The following is a 12,518-nucleotide window of genomic DNA, read 5'->3' on the forward strand; positions in this document are numbered from 1 at the left end:
TTTTAGGCCATTTATGTATGTGTAAGGTGGGGGATGGGGGAGGTTAGTAGAGATAATGTGGAGTTGCTATTTGATGCCAAAAATAAGTAGGAAGTGCTCAATTTTAATTTGGTTCAGTTTTCCTTTCCCAACAACATACACAGTCCAGTTTTCACCTGTCACAGCACATACAGATTTGAAGAGTAAATGCAGGAAAGGATACTGTAAAAGAGCAGATTTTTCGAAGGAGATGGGCTCCTTGGGTCTCTGCCACCTTATGCATCGATCCTGCCTACCACAGAGATATGGGTGTTCTTAAAACTTAATCCTTGACTACTCTCTTTTTAGGCTTCACTTTCTTGATAACGTCATCTTTTTCTGCAGCCTCTGTGATGAGGATGACTCAAAACTCTTCCTTTTTTTTTTTTTTGAGATGGAGTCTTGCTCTGTCGCCCAGGCTGGATGAAGTGCAGTGGTGCCATCTCAGCTCACTGCAATCTCTGCCTCCCAGGTTCAAGGATTATCCTGCCTCAGTCTCCTGAGTAGCTGGGATTACAGGCACATGCCATCACGCCTGGCTAATTTTTGTATTTTTAGTAGAGACGGGGTTTCACCATGTTGGCCAGGCTGGTCTCAAACTCCTGACCTCAAGTAATCCGCCCGCCTCGGCCTCCCAAAGTGCTGGGATTAAGGGTGTGAGCCACTGCACCTGGCCTAAAACTCTTCCTTTAAGCACAGAGTTACCATAGGATTCAGCAATTCCCCTCATATGCATACATGCACAAAACATATGTCCACATAAAAATTTGTACGCAAATGTCTTTAGCAGCACTACTCACAATAGTCAAAAAGTATAAGCAATCCAAATATCCATCAACTGATGAATGGATAAACAAAATGTGGTATAGCCATACAATGGAATATTATTCAGCCATAAAAAGGAATGGAGAAATAACACGTTACAACATGAATGAACCTTGAAGACATTATGCTAAGTGAAAGAAGCCAGTCACAGAGATCACATATTACAAGATCACCTGTATAGGAATGTCTAGACTAGGCAAATCTTACTAGGAACCCAGCTACTAAGAGGGGAGGATCACGCCCATGGGAGGCCAAGGTGGGAGGATCATGAGGTCAGGAGTTCGAGACCATCCTGGGTAACACGGTGACACCCCGTCTCTACTAAAAATACAAAAAATCAGCTGGGCATGGTGGCACGCGCCTGTAGTCCCAGCTGCTCTGGAGGCTGAGGCAGGAGAATCATTTGAACCCGGGAGGCAGAGGGTGCAGTGAGCCGAGATTGCGCCACTGCACTCCAGACTGGGAGACAAAACCGAAAGTCTGTCCAAAAAAAAGGCTGGGATTCTTGGAGAAATTGGGAGTGACAGCTGAGGGACACAGAGTTTCTTTCTTGAGTAATAAAAATGTTCTAAAGTCAATTATGGTGATGGCTGTAGAACTCTGTGACTACACTAAAAACCACTGACTGGTACAATTTAAATCAGTCAATTGTATGGCATATGAATTAAATCTTAAAAAAATGATTTCTTTTAAAAAAGAACCTGGCCGGGAGTGGTGGCTCACGCCTGTAATCTCAGCACTTTGGGAGGCCAAGGTGGGTGGATCACTTGAGGTCAGGAGTTCCAGACCAGAATGGCCAACATGGTGAAACCCTGTCTCTACTAAAAATCCAAATAATTAGCTGGGCATGTTGGCGAACGCCTGTAATCCCAGCTACTTGGGAGGCTGAGGCAGGAGAATCGCTTGAACCTGGAAGGCGGAGGCTGCAGTGACCTGAGATGGGGCCACTGCACTCCAGACTGGGTGACACAGCGAGACCCTGCCTCAAAAAAAAAAAAAAGAATCTGACCTTGACCCCAACCTTTCTTTCAATTCCTAACCTACATTTCACTTGCAAGAATGGCACCCCCAAAACTTACCAAGTTTAAAACAGAATTCATTCAATCTATTGAATAACTGAGTCTTTGAGTCTTTCTACATGCAAACAGCTTTGAGAAACAGGTATAAATAAGACGCCCTCAGCAAACTTACATGCTCATTCATTAAAAAAAAAAAAGACAGGGTCTTGCTGTGTCGCCCAGGCTGGAGTGTGGTGGTGCGATCATAGCTCACTATAACCTTGAACTCCTTCTGCCTCAGCATGCCTGGTTAATTTTTTTTTTTTTTTTTTGGGATGGAGTTTCGCTCTTGTTGCCCAGGCTGGAGTGCAACAGTGCGATCTTAGCTCACCACAATCTCCACCTCCCAGGTTCAAGAGATTCTCCCGCCCCAGCCTCCTGAGTAGCTGGGATTACAGGCATTTGCCACCACACCCAGCTAATTTTGTATTTTTTAATAGAGATGGGGTTTCTCTGTGTTGGTCAGGCTGATCTCAAACTCCCAACCTCAGGTGATCAGTCTGCCTTGGTCTCCCAAAGTGCTGGGATTACAGGCGTGAGCCACTGTGCCCGGCCTACTTTTTTATTTTTGTAGATAATTTTGTACGTCTTGTTATGTTGCCCAGGCTGGTCTCAAACTCCTGGGTTCAAGCAATCCTCCCACCTCAGCCTCCCAAAAGTGCTGGAATTACAAGCGTGAGCCACTGTGACTAGCCACATGCTGATTCTTAACCCTGTTGCTTCTCAGAAAAGGCACCATCAATATTCTAAAGCTTAGATTTGAATCCCCAGCCATAACCATATCTGACTTCCCCTCACCATTCAATCAGCACTTGCAGCCTGTGGACTCAACTCCCTGCAGTGTTTCTAGTAAATCATATTCATTTCCATCCCCACAGTTCTAGCTCAACATTTGTTCCAAATGTTGCTCCACATACGGTCATACACAAATACAGGTTTACTAAACAGATCTTTATCATAAACAGTCAATACTGATAATCACATAAAATGGTTCACCTCTTGATACTCTTGTTTGGACCAAATTCTAAGAATTTCAACCTGTAAAACAACTAGGCACAGTGGCTAGAGAAACAAAACAGACACCCCCTCCTTTTTCTCCTGGACTAATTCTGGGTCCTCAAATTTCTGAACAGAATTGCAGATACGTTACCAAGAACAGCTGGAACCCTAAGAGGTGAGGTGATATTAAATGCAAGCCTAGAGTGGCAGGTTAAACATGGCCGGGTGCTTTGGCTCACGCCTGTAATCCCAGCACTTTGGGAGGACAAGGCAGGCGGATCACGAGGTCAGGAGATCGAGACCATCCTGGCTAACACAGTGAAACCCTGTCTCTACTAAAAATACAAAAAATTAGCTGGGTGTGGTGAGGGGCGCCTGTAGTCCCAGCTACTCGGGAGGCTGAGGCAGGAGAATGGCATGAACCTGGGAGGCAGAGTTTGCAGTGAGCGGAGATTGTGCCACTGCACTCCAGCCTGGGCGACTGAGTGAGACTCCGTCTCAAAAAATAAAAAATAAAAATAAACTTATTTTCAGCTCAGTAGCTCACACCATCTATCAAAATATTGGTAATGCCACAAGACTGCAGTGACAGAACCCGATTTTGAGAAGACATTCAAGTTCTTTAAATTCCTGAATGCAATGGAGCAATCTAAAAGGATGATGTAGAAATACATCTCTACAGCCGGGCGTGGTGGCTCATGCCTGTAATACCAGCACTTTGGGAGGCTGAGGCGGGTAGATCACTTGAGGTCAGGAGTTCAAGACCAGCCTGGCCAACATGGTGAAACCCTATCTCTACTAAAAAATGCAAAAATTAGCTGGGCGTGGTGGCAGGAGCCTGTAATCTCAGCTACTTGGGAGGCTACGGCACGAGAATCGCTTGAACCTGGGAGGCAGAGGTTGCAGTGAGCAGAGATCGCGCCATTGCACTTCAGCCTGGGTGAGAGGGAGACTCAGTTTAAAAAAAAAAAATATATATATATATATATAAGCCAAGTATCACAGTGTTACCTTGGACAATAGGATCACCAGTGACTTATCTGTATGTTGAACTTTTTTTTTTTGGAGATAGGGTCTCTGTGGCCCAGGCTGGAATGCAGTGGCTTGATCACAGCTCTCTATTAACTTCAAACTCTGGACTCAAGCAATCCTTCTGCCTCAGCCTCCTAAGCAGCCAGGACTACAGGCGCGAGGCAGTGAACCCAGCAAATATTTTTATTTCTTGTAGAGACAAGGTCTCACTACATTGCACAGGCTGGTCTTGAGCTCCTGGCCTCAAGTGATCCTCCCACCTCGGCCTCCCAGAGTGAGCTGCTGCACCCAGCCTTGTACTTATTTTTCAAAACAGTGAGTATATATTACATATGTTAAAATGTTGTCTAACCATTATTTCTCAAGATCTAAACACACAGCAATAAAAACAGCTGATAAGTGTATTATCAGTATTTTTTATCAGTATGTTTTATCAGTATTTTTCCAGCTGTCAGCTCTCTGCCTTAACCACCAATGCTTTTACATTAAAGTGTTAAATGTGAAGTAAAAGGGAAGAGTGAGTAACACATGCTTATAAAATGTAGACAGGGATTTACAGCTTAATCTTTGCTAATGACTTATAATCAACCTATTGGGTGAGGATACCAGATAATTACCTAGTTTGAGGTATAAGCAAAAAATAAACCATAGATTTATGAACGACTTTTGACAGCTGCTACTGGCTTGTCGTCTTTATCACAACACAAATAAGTACTATATTAGAATGTGTAGGGAATGGATTTATTCCCAAAAAGTGACTAATACTTACAGGAAGTATGAAAATTATTATTCCAGTAAAAGTAGAAATTCTTTTATGTTGAGGACAATTATTTCATGCTCTTTCTTTGCAAACACACAAATACTTCTCCCAGCAGTCTTTTTTTTTTTTTTTTTGAGACGGAGTCTCGCTCTGTTGCTCAGGCTGGAGTGCAGTGGCGCGATCTTGGCTCACTGCAAGCTCTGCCTCCCGGGTTCATGCCATTCTCCTGCCTCAGCCTCCCAAGTAGCTGGGACTACAGGTGCCCGCCACCACGCCTGGCTAATTTTTTTATTTATTTTATTTTTTTTATTTTTAGTAGAGACGGGGTTTCACTGAGTTAGCCAGGATGGTCTTGATCTCCTGACCTTGTGATCCGCCTGCCTCGGTCTCCCAAAGTGCTGGGATTACAGGTGTGAGCCACCGCGCCTGACCCTCTCCCAGCAGTCTTTTTTTTTGAGACAGAGTTTCACTCTTGTTTCCCAGGCTGGAGTGCAACAGCATGATCTCGGCTCACCGCAACCTCTGCCTCCCAGGTTCAAGCGATTCTCCTGCCTCAGCCTTCCTAGTAGCTGGGATTACAGGCATGTGCCACCATGCCCACCTAATTTGTTTTGTATTTTTAGTAAAGACGGAGTTTCTCCATGTTGGTCAGGCTGGTCTCAAACTCCCGACCTCAGGTGATCCACCCGCCTCGGCCTCCCAAAGTGCTGGGATTAGAGGCATGAGCCACCGCGCCTGGCCTCTCCCAGCAGTCTTAACTGCTGGTCTCTTCATCAGGAAGCCAGGGTCCCTTATCCTGCTCCCACATACTAGATGCAGAGTCTTGAGTGTGTTAAGTGAAAGTTAAGTGAACTTTCCCGGGCTTGTTTTTCACATGTTCATCAAAATAAGCTCAAAGGGTCTTGTCACCCATAAATATCCTAAGACTCCAAAGAATAACTTTTCTATTTCCCTTTGTTTCAGAAAAGCACACCTACAGACACCAACAATGGTGGTATAGAGCTCCCACTAATCCCCTCTGCAATTACTCAACGGAGTTTGAGGTAATTTAAGAACACTTTACATACAAAAAAAGATGGTAAGCGTTTCTTTAGTGTGCTTTCAGGTAATTTGGCAGTGTTAATTCCTATCCCACCAAAAAAAAAATAACAAAAACAGGAAAACAAACCTACCAGTGAAGGATTAACACTGTTGCTCTCAATCTCATCAGAATACATTTTATAACACTAAAAACCTGACAAAGTGGCAACTTTTAGTCATTCAAACACTCCCCAAAACAAAAGTTCTGGAGGTACAAAATTTACAGCAACAAGCAAAAAAATCAGAAAAAAAAAAAAAAAAAACCCAAAACCCACAAAACAAAGAAAACAGAACATAAAACCGTGTGCCTCAATAATTCCGAATCTGAAAGTCTCCCCTCCCTTTAATTCCAATGCATAGGGGCTGTTAATAACACTAGGCGCTGCCATGCTTGCTTCAGGAACAATACTCACAATAATGACCAGGCCCTCAGAAGCTCACAACACTCTTTTCACCTTGCGAAAGGGGCTTTCTTTTCCAAAGATTCAGACATTGTAGCCATTCCCTCCAAGAGGGAATTTGGAGAATGGGCCTCTTCTTGAGAAACAAAGAAAGAAGAGTTTTTAAATAAAATCCCAAGACAAACCAAAAGTGAGGCAGGGAAGTTCATACACTAAACAGGGCAAGCGCTTCAACATGGAGCGTGCAGAAAATCTCTAAAGCATCAAGGACTATTTCCCATTTCCTCCCTTTAATAACATCCAGAAAAAGGATCCCTGTCTCCACGTAAGGAGTGAAACTGTGGAAAATGCTCCTGATCTCTACTGACAGAGGCTTCCTGTATAAAAGATTTTCCTCTGTTTTATAAAGGAAAAGGTGAAAAGAAACAATCTGTGTCATTCTGCATATACAAGAGGGAAGAGATCTCTCCTCAAAGGTATAGAGTCTTCATTTTCTTGGGAGAGCAAAAGACAGGAAGAATATGGCATCGCCCACTTGGGGGGTGGGAAGGATGTGCAGATGGAAGATTTTTTGTCACTACAGTAAGTCAGGGAAGTGGGAGAGGGCATCTCTAACCAGTCAGGAAGAAGTGATACCTTCTGTGGACAAAGGAAGTGCTGGCGTCTGGCATCAGGTCTCCCTTTCTCTTAAGAGCACAGACCTGTTTCCAAAAGCTAAGTCTTTTTTTTACTGATTATTTTCAGTGGGGCCCTCTTTGTTAATTTGGGAAAGTATTGAACAGTAGGATCTAAGGGGACTGGAAGTGTCTCTTTCTCTAACCCCTAAGTGGGGGGGAGTCTTCCACTCCAGTGAGAAAGGATGGTTGAACACTTGTGATGGGGGCTGGGAGGGGCATGCATGGAAAAATATGCTTCTCTGTGCAAGATATTAGTTTTCTTTTTTAAGAGATTAAGTAATAGTAATAGCAACAGCTTACCAAAAGCTTACTATATAACTAGTATTTACACAAATGCTCCCTTAGCCCGCATGACAATTCTAAGAAAACAGAACCCAAATTGGAGATGGACTGAGATTCAGACAAGTTAAACAAATAGTCAAGGTCACAAAGATGTTAAGTGAGAGACCCAGGTTTGCAACGATTACACTCCAAAAGCCATGCTCTTAATAATGCAAGGGAAAGGAGCTCACTGCACACCAAGAGGCTTAAAGGGAAGAAGAGAAGCGAGGGTCTCTCTGTGGACATCACGAGGGGAGAGGGAGAAAGGTTGATTTCTGATACCATAAAGTAAAATTTCAAGGTCTTCCTCTCCGTATCTTGGGGTACAGGCGAAAAATAAAGGAGGAAGGTAAGTCTCTTTCTTACTGGGAAGAAAGATCCCCTCTGTCACTTTCAGGCAAGTTGGGTCTCACTCTTCACCTGGGTGACGCTGACCAAAGTTGGGGGAAAGGTCTCATTTAGGGGTTATCTTTTACTCCTCCTCAGGATAAGTTCAGAATCCCCCTCGAACCCTGGGAGTGGGTCTCCCTCTGCTGACCAACGGATGAGCGCTAAGAAAGAGCGTACGCCTCCGATAAGGGGCGTCGTCCTCTCCGAGGAGATAAGTTGGGGGGTCCCTGTTGTATCGAGGTTGAAGAGGAGTCTCTCTCCCGCGTCGGAGCCATGACTCGGAGAAGCCGCTTTTCTCTAGCGACGCGGGGCCTGGTCTCCTCCCTCTCCCTGGGTCGTTCCGCCGCCCACAGGGCAGCCTTGGTTCCTTTCCGCGCCCCGAGAGGGCGGGGGGCCTGGACTCCCCTTTAGCAGCACCACCCGGCGGAGGGTCCCTTTAGGGCGGAGTGGGGCGGGGCGGCTACGCCCGAAGCCTTCCAGTCCCGGCCTCTTACCCTGAGACCTCCTCCGCGGCCCGCGCTTGCCCAGCCAGCTCAGCCCCTGCAGCTGCAGCCCCGTCGTCGCCAGGTCTACCTGAGCCTACGGAGCCGACAGAGGCCGGGGGCGCTCCGGCCGCCGCCACCTCTTCGTCTCTATGGTCCCCCTGCACTTCCTCATCCGGGGCCCGAGCCAGCCATGCGGACTCGCCCAAATCCCGCCCCCGCACCGCGCGCGCGCACTCCAAGGGAAGGCTCTTCCTGATTCTGACCTCCCGCCCTCTGCTAGCCCCAGCCTCCCTCAACCCCGCCCCTGCGGCTCAAACTCTTAAAGGGAAACACAACTTTTGGTTCTGCTCCTGCTGAGCCACAGGACCCAGTGCCGGCCTTCACTGCTGTCACCCTGTTCCAGTCCACCGTTTTTCTAGTCTGGACGGCTACAATTCTAAGGGCCTGCCTGCTTCCACTCTGGCAGCCCGAGAGATCTTATTCTACTGGAAATAGTGTTTTGGGTCATGACACTCCTCTGCTTCTTCTAATCACACTGACCACTAAATAAATGGCACCTCTGCCTCCAGTTGGTTACAGAACCTTGTTTTATTTTCTTCATAGCTTTAACACTAGCTGAAATTTCTATGTCTCATCTCTTTATTGACTTGTTTATCATTTATCTTCCTCCACCTTGTCTGTTTTGTTCATCACTTAATGCTCAGCACCAAGAGCAGTGTCCGGCACAAAACTAGACGCTCAGTGGACATTTGAAGGAAGGAAGAAATGTTTATCCAGTGGAAGAATTGAGGTCCAGATAATGAAATCGACTTGCCCCAAATAATACGGCTTTGTGTTAAAAAATAGAAATCGACCAGGCGCGGTGTCTCACGCCTGTAATCCAGCACTTTGGGAGGCGAAAGCGGGAGAAGCACTTCAGCCCAGAAGTTTGAGCCAGCCTGGGCAACATAGTGAGACATCGTTTCTGCCAAAAAACCAACAGCTGGGTCTGGTGATGTGTGCCTGTAATCCCAGCTACTCTGGAGGCTGAGGCAGGAGGATCACTTGAGGCTGGAAGGTTGAGTCTGCAGTGAGCAGTGATAGTGCCACTGCACTCCAGCCTGGATGACACAGCAAGACTCTTTCTCAAAACAAAACAAAAATTGCTCAGCTGTTGATGCACCTGTGCTCCTAGCTATGGGGGAGCCTGAAGCAGGAGGATCGTTTGAGCCCAGGAGTTTGAAGCTGCATTGAGCTATGATGGTGCCCCCACTGCACTCCAGCCTGGGCAACAAAACAAGACACTGTCTCAAAAAAAAAAAAAAAAAAAAAAAAAATTGAATGCTTCAAAGTTTCGTTTCTTTCTTTCTTTTTTTTTGAGACGGGGCCACGTTCTGACACCAGGCTGGAGTGCAGTGGCAGGATCTCGGCTCACTGCAACCTCTGCCTCCCAGGTTCAAGAGATTCTCCAGCCTCAGCCTCCTGAGTAGCTGGGATTACAGGCGCATGCTACCATGCCCAGCTAATTTTTGTATTTTTAGTAGAGACAGGGTTTCACCATATTGGCCAGGCTGGTCTTGAACTCCCGACCTCGAGTGATCCGCCTGCCTCGGCCTCCCAAAGTGCTGGGATTACAGGCGTGAGCCACCACTCCTGGCCTTCAGAGTTTCTTTATGAGAGTTGCCAAATTAAAAAGTTAAAATATTTGCCTTTTGGCCGGGCGTGGTGGCTCAAGCCTATAATCCCAGCACTTTGGGAGGCCAAGGCGGGCGGATCACGAGGTCAGGAGATCAAGACCATCCTGGCTAACACGGTGAAACCCCCTCTCTACTAAAAATTATAAAAAATTAGCCAGGCGTGGTGGCGGGCACCTGTAGTCCCAGCTACTCGGGAGGCTGAGGCGGGAGAATGGCATGAACCCCGGAGGCAGAGGTTGCAGTGAGCCTAGATCGGGCCACTGCACTCCAGCCTGGGCGACAGAGGGAGACTCCATCTCAAAAAAAAAAAAAAAAAAAAAAATTGCCTTTTTAAGATGTCCCATTATGGACATCTCTCAGGAGAAGGAATCAAATTCCCTTGAGGGCTAAGAAGAGAGAATCCTATTAGCTTCCCCAGGGATGGAAGAATGTCCCATCAACCACCATTGCTAAAGACAAAAACTATCTTGGGGGATCTGGGTATATCTCCTGAAGTGGCAACATAGAAACATTTTTTAACATAACATTGTTATTCTTAAAAAATTTTGTAACTGTTGCAATCCACTGTATCACATATGTTTTATTACAAGATAAACAATTTCAGCCAGGAGTGGTGGCTTGGCCTGTAGTCCCAGTCCCTTGGGAGGCTGAGGCAGAAGAATCACTTGAGCCCAGAAAATTGAGGTTTCAGTGAGCTATGATAGAACCACTGCACTGCAGCCTTGGCAACAGAGCTAGACCCTGTCTTGGGGGGAAAAAAAAGGCCCGGCTACAGTGACTGGTGCCTGTAATCCCAGAACTTTGGGAGGCCAAGGCGGACGGATTACTTGAGCTCTGGAGTTTGAGACCAGCCTGGGCCACATGGCAAAACCCCGTCTCTACAAAAAATACAAAAATTAGCTGAGCACGCACCTGTAATCCCAGCTACTAGGAGGCTGAGGTGGGAGGATCGCATGAGCCAGGAAGGCAGAGATGGCAGTGAGACGGGATCATGCCACTGCACTCCAGCCTGGGTGAGGGTGACCTCATCTCAAAACAAAAACAAAAAAACAAACAAACAAGAAAATTGCAATTACTTAATACTTGCATTATTTACCTAACTTCTCCTGAGTCCCAACATAAAGGCATCCATGCTTAAGAACGTTGCTTGTCCTGTCCCAGGGTCCCCTTGGTCCACTGCAGAATCTTTCACTACAGTATAACATGTTTTTTCTTTCAACATTTTTAAGTTTTCCAAATCCGTAAGAAATGGGCACTGTTAGTATTAAAGATATAAAGAAATTTAAGACAAGTGCTGTGTCGTTTAGATTTAGCAGTCAGTGTGATTAGAAGCAGCAGAGGAGAGGCGTGACCCAAGACACCGATTCTAGTTATAAGGTCTCTCTGGCTTCAAGAGGGGAAGCAGGGAGGCCCTATCGAGTTGCTGCGGCTCAGGTCAGAAACGGTGGACTGGACTAGGGGGCGGGGGTATCAGTGGCAGCAGGCGGAGCTGGCAATTGCCAGGAGTCCTTGGCCAGAGCCTGACCCAGCCCACCCAGCTCTCTGGTTTTCTGCTTGGAGAGAAAGATATCCTGACAGATGCGAGTTTAGGCAGTGCCCTGGGTATGACCAAAGGATGTTGGTTAAAGGCTCCGTTCTGGGAACGGGTCAGGATTCGTCCTTGCTTCCTTCTGAAGGGTTTTGTGTCCTCAGGCTGTTTCCTGGTTTGTGAAATAGGATAGTAGCTGCCTCCTGCATCCATCAGGTAATAGGGATGCAATGATTACATAAGGACTATGAAGCCATGGCAGCCATTCTTATTAATAACCTGAGGGGCGCAGAACGTCGTTTAGAGTTTGCAAGGGTTTGAAAAGCCCCCCGTAAGTGGACACTTCCCAGCAGAGGCCATCACACTAACTCTCGCGTGCTCAGCTCCTTGCATTTTACAGAAGTCCCCCCAGAAACTCTCGTTGGCGCCTCTTAGCTGCCCAATGAGGCCACATGAGTCATTAACCTCGTTCATATAACAGAAAACGGAGCTCTGACGGATCTCGTTTCCCCTGTGGGGAGATCACTGAGTCGGAAACGAAGCTCTGTGGCCATGGATCTACTTCGGATAGACTGGGAGGAAATGGATTTCCTCCGTGGGGCGGGAGGCTCTAGTGCTCGAGGGCAGGAAACGCCAGGAGGTGGCCCAAGGAAGAGGCCGCACACGACGCCCCGCCCCCGGCTCGAGCCCCGGATGAGGAAGTGGTGCGGCCACCGAGACGAGACGGAGGCCCGGCGAGAGCGGCGCGGGGGCGCGAGGGCGGGAAGGAGGCGGGGCCCCGGGGCGGAGCCACCGGAGCGGCGCGGGTTCTCAGGTGAGCGCTACACGGTCGGGGCGGGCCTTGCAGGCGCTTCAGGCTTAGGGGCGGAAGCAGCGCGGGCCGCGCGGGCGTAGGCGGGGTATCTGGAGGAGGCGCAGGGAACCTGGAGAGGGTCCAGCCCTCAGTGCCCCGGCCAGAGGCGGGAAGGGGCTCTAGAGCTTCGGTGAGTGGAGCTGCCCGCCCCGGACTGGGGATTGGGGGGGCTTGAGATAGGGGACCTTGGCCCAGGCTCCATCCCCATTCCGCTGTGTGACCTTGGACAAGTCTCTCTCCCTCTCTGAGCCTCAACGGCCTCAGCTGTGAAATGGAGTCAGGGAAGGTCTGCTGAGAGTTCGCACAGACCGAGGTTTGGGGAAGGAACTTCTGCTTTCCTCCTCTTTGTGGTTGCCTTGCTCAGGACATTGGCAGCAAAACGAGAATGGTGGGAGTGTCTCTTAAGTCTCGAGTG

The 12,518-nt window shown here is 47.6% G+C and overlaps 2 protein-coding genes across 50 annotated transcripts in view; one reads left to right on the forward strand and one right to left on the reverse strand.

Annotated features, from left to right (window-relative positions):
- The window catches only part of PRR14L (proline rich 14 like), a 69,108-nt gene extending 60,787 nt beyond the window's left edge, over positions 1-8,321 (reverse strand). For 2 of the 7 annotated variants that reach the window (XR_010156135.1, XM_016947282.4), the window contains exon 1: positions 8,056-8,321. The gene's annotated coding sequence lies outside the window, so the exon portion shown is untranslated. Of the gene's footprint in view, positions 1-6,185; positions 6,310-7,453 lie in introns of all 7 variants that reach the window. The other 5 variants (XM_063808191.1, XM_063808193.1, XM_016947284.4 and 2 more) reach the window with 5 other exon arrangements.
- A 3,643-nt stretch (positions 8,322-11,964) lies between these two features.
- Positions 11,965-12,518, forward strand: part of DEPDC5 (DEP domain containing 5, GATOR1 subcomplex subunit) — a 155,279-nt gene continuing 154,725 nt past the window's right edge. For 30 of the 43 annotated variants that reach the window (XR_010156137.1, XR_010156138.1, XR_010156136.1 and 27 more), the window contains exon 1: positions 12,048-12,233. The gene's annotated coding sequence lies outside the window, so the exon portion shown is untranslated. Of the gene's footprint in view, positions 12,234-12,518 lie in introns of all 43 variants that reach the window. The other 13 variants (XM_063808195.1, XM_063808202.1, XM_016939032.4 and 10 more) reach the window with 4 other exon arrangements.

The sequence above is a fragment of the Pan troglodytes genome, chromosome 23 (genome assembly GCF_028858775.2).
Source record: "Pan troglodytes isolate AG18354 chromosome 23, NHGRI_mPanTro3-v2.0_pri, whole genome shotgun sequence".
Lineage (NCBI taxonomy): Eukaryota > Metazoa > Chordata > Mammalia > Primates > Hominidae > Pan > Pan troglodytes.